Source organism: Fukomys damarensis, unplaced genomic scaffold (assembly GCF_012274545.1).
Source record: "Fukomys damarensis isolate Sample0158 unplaced genomic scaffold, DMR_v1.0_HiC HiC_scaffold_6, whole genome shotgun sequence".
Taxonomy (NCBI): domain Eukaryota; kingdom Metazoa; phylum Chordata; class Mammalia; order Rodentia; family Bathyergidae; genus Fukomys; species Fukomys damarensis.
In genome coordinates this window covers 14,323,212-14,327,551 of record NW_022900918.1, presented here as the reverse complement: position 1 = coordinate 14,327,551, position 4,340 = coordinate 14,323,212, and positions in this window count along the sequence as shown.

Below are 4,340 nucleotides of genomic sequence, written 5' to 3'. Positions count from 1 at the left end.
CAGCCTAATAATAATTTGTAAACTATAAAGTTTTCAAAGGTGAAATTCTTTGTTGTTCTTCGACTTCTCTCCTTAGAAGTTATTCCTTACATGACTTTCTATCTCAGTGTGAAAGCATGGTGTGGTCTAAATGCATCATAAATGAGATTTTCAAAGTGTTATGATTTATATTTATATAGCATGAAATTCATATACTTTAAGACATACACTCACAAATAATATTTCAAAATAACTTTTGGGGGATTAACCTAAAATTTTTATTTGTAGGAAAATTTTGACATATAATTTATATCTTTTGAAACTAGTACAAATAAAAGGAAAAAAGGATCAACTCTTCCTGCCTATAGATCAAGATGGGTGAGGGATGACATGTATAATTTATACTTAAAAGAATTTCATGCTGAGCCTGGTGGTCAGTACATGTACCACCAGCTACTCAGGAGGCTGAGGTACAACGATAACTTCAGCCCAGGAGTTTGGAGCCAGCCTGGGCAATACAATAAGACCCCATCTCTTAATTTAAAAATAAATAAATAAATAAATAAATAAATAAATAAATAAATAAATAAATTTTCAATTGCTATGTTGAATTTTTATTTTACATTTGGAGTGTATTATGTATTACATGAAATATATTTTATTTTAAATTGCAATATCATATTGGTTAAGAATGCAGACTCCTGTGACCCTTGAAAAGCCAAGGTCACTATGGATGAAGCATTTTTTCACTCTTCAAGCCTGAGAATATCTTCCTCCAAATTGTTCTCAGCTACCAGCCTTGTTTTAAAATGTTCTCAGCTCCCAATTGTTTTTAAATGCTCCAGTACATTATTATACAAATCCAGGAAACAAACTTAGACTTTAAACTAGATCATTTTCAGACGTCTTGGTGTGCCTGATAATATACATGCTTACATGTTTGAATGCTTGTAGTATTAGTGTATTACCCTTTTAAATGAACTATGAACAACACCAGCAGGTTCTCTTATATACACAGTATGGCTCATGCCCTGTTATTTACTATACCAGTGCTGGTGCCTTCAGTTAAAACAAACAAACAAACAAAAAACCTTAAAGATAGTTGAAAAAAATGCAAACATGGTAAAGTTCAAATTGTGGTCCAGATTTGTAAGGTCAAGTGAAAAAGAACGATAAAAACCCGGGATCCTGAATGAAAGATGAAGCCATGATTTTATTACACGATCATAGGCAAATATTTTGAGACTATAAACGAAAAGACTGAAAAATAAGTAATCCTATAATAAAATGGGCAGAGGCACGGTTTGCCTTCCCTCCAAGCAGGCTATTCTTTGAGGGAGAATGCGAAAAGTACTCCCATCTAACCCACTGACACCCAACTCGCTTGGGGCTCTCCCCCCATGTCCCCACCCCCTAGCTTTCCTAACACTACAGCACACACGCCCAGCCAGGCCAGAGATAAAGCTAAGATGGCAGCGTGCAAAGTACGAAAGCCTGCAAAGTAAGAAAGCCCTGCTCCAGGGACTGACAGAATACAAGCAAAGCCCTCCGTATTTTTTCATTGTGCATAGCTCCTTAGAAAGACACCCCCGCCACACACACACCCCGAATCCCCGTCATGCCTCATCACTCCCTACCCTTAGGCTGCGTTAGGCACTTAGTAGTAGTGCTTGAGAGAGTGGCAGGAGGGGACGCTAGCTTTGCATATTAACCCACAATTCTGCTGTGCAGCGATGGTTCAGATGACCCTTGCCTTGAGGACCACTTCCTCCCTCACGTCCCCTTGCCAGTGGAATTAAGGGTCGCTCCAAACGCCCTTTGCTTCCTGGCATTCGCCCCACTCCCCGCCATCTCAGAGGAGCCTTCCAAAGTACCCAGCTGCCAAGGCGGTAGCTGTAGCAGTTGCACACACCCGTGAGCGCACAGAGCAGAGGCAGGAAGAGGAGGAGGGGAAAGAGTAGAAAAAGACCTCTGCATTGGCTATCAATTTATAGTAAGCGACCGCTGCCGCTGCTGTGGAAGGAAACACTGCCAACCGCACCAGAGACGCCACCCTCCGAAACCTAAAAGAGCATATGTGGGACTGCGCAAGCCTAGTGGTGCTGCTGCTCAGTGACATCAGGTTTCTTAGGACATTATCCGGTTTCCGGGTTTTGCCTGTATCTAGGAGGCTCCGGAAAGGGCTTGTCTTGGAGTGACTGCTAGGATTGAAGGTAAATTAAGAGGTTGCTGACACTAGTGCAGCCACGTGGGTCAGTGCCCATCAGAAATTCTAAATGGGCAATGACTGCACAAGCCACCACCTAAGGTTGCACTGAAATGCTTCTCTGTGATCACATAACCGGTTTCTATTTCCCTCATGCTTAAGGATAGTTCTGTGCAAGGAGCTGGGAATGCAACAGGTAAATAGACACAGGCATCATTCCCACCCTTATAAAAGTTTAATGTTTTGTTTAATATGTATTTCCATTTATGAAAAGCCTTGTGCCAAGGCAGCATCTAGAATGTAGTAGGCATTATTTTGATCATTGTTCAGAGAAAGAAACTTTCTCAAAGATATACAATATTTAAGTAGCAGAGCCATGACCCAAATCCAAGGTGATTTGATTTCAGAGCCCTTTAGCTTACCCTGCTGCCTCTTGCAACAGGTAATGCAAGAGGCAGTGACTCACAGTGACTGACTCTCAGGCGTCTTATTCTGCTATTGAAGAGTTGAGCTGCCTCATTGTGCCAGTATTTTGGCTCCCTCTCACTTTGGAGTGGTGGTGGGGTTAGGGGGTTCCAGTTCAATTTTTCTGGTTTGTATTAGGGTAGAAATATAGCCTAACAAATACTTACATAATTACACATAGCATATCTACCATGTGTAAAGTTCCAGACTAGGAACTGATAAACAAACAAACAAACAAATGAAGTTCTGAGGGAACTTAGAAAAAGATTGAGGAAACAAGATAATCGCAGGAATTATTTAACGGGTACTAAAACACTGAATTTCTCATGACTATCCTTTGTTCTTCTGTTTTCATTATCCTATTTCTAGTTATCATTTTAAAAAATTGAAACGATATTCATCTATCATTTAAAGTTCGAGATAAAAATCCATTCACAGCACCCTTTCTCCTGCAAAATTAGAATCAATTTTCTTCCCCAATGCTCGTTTGTATTCTCAAGCAAGACATTCATTTTTAAAGAGAAAGCCATTGAAACACACAGATAAAAGATTAAGTAGAAGAAACAGAGTACTGGGATGTTAGGACTTAAAATAATTTTATCAGGACTGTAAATTAAGTAAATTCTTCAAATTGAGAATCAAGAAGAAAAAAAAAACTTAAGGAATCAGGGAGATTGGTTTTTGTTTTTAGAGCATTTACTTAGAGTCGGTAGAATATCTTGGAAAAAAGGACTCAGTCAATGTTGCATTTATAGATAATACTGGTAGATCTGACATTTGTATGTTACACAATCTTAGCCACGATTATAGCTTCAAGTCATATTCAAGAATTATTTTGAATAACGTAAGTCTGGGAAGAAAAAAGATACGACATTGCGACTACTGTAAAGAGATAAAAGAGCACTCAGGGTGAATGAGAAGTCCAAGAAAAGATAGTTTTAAAAAATTACTGTATTAGCTCTGATATAAATGTTGAGAACAAAATTTGGAAATGACTCCAGCTTGTGAGTAGTCTGTACTATCTGTTTTTGAAAGAAAGTCTATTTTTAAGGAGACTTAAATCCCAATAACAAAAACGCCAAAAAAATTAAAAATTGCCAAAGGGGTTCTTCTAATTAGGACGGTCTCCACTCCCGCGAAAGCTGAACCAACCAGCCCCGTTGACAGTAAATCTTGTTGGCAGCACTCACATGTGGAAAGGTGGCAGGAGGGCTTGGCATTCGTCCCCTGGCTAAGGGTACATTCTTTTCTTCCGGTTCTGCGTCTCCCATTTGGAGGGAACCCCATTACCTGAAGACAAATGCTTGTAGCTGACAAGCCACCCAGCACACCCTCCTTACTCTTCCTCATGCTGCTATCAAAATCCGGAGAGGTGGATTTTCTTTAGATCCGCACAGACTATCCACCCCACACCCAAAGCCGGGAGGCTGAGGGAGCGGTGGCCGAGGGGGGTGGGGCGGCCAGAGAGCGGGCTCAGGCTACTGAGCATGCGCGAGGCGTGGCGCATGCTCTCTGCTGCCGGTAGCTTCCCATTGCGGGCAACCCGGGCTGAGGCTGTGGTGGTGGCGGCGGCGTTGGTGGCGGTACCGCCTCCTCCTCACACTCCCCGGGCGGCGGGGTTAGATGAGCGGCCCCAGTAGCTGCGAGGGCGGCGCGGAGGGGAGGAGGAGAAGGAGGAGGAGAAGAAGGA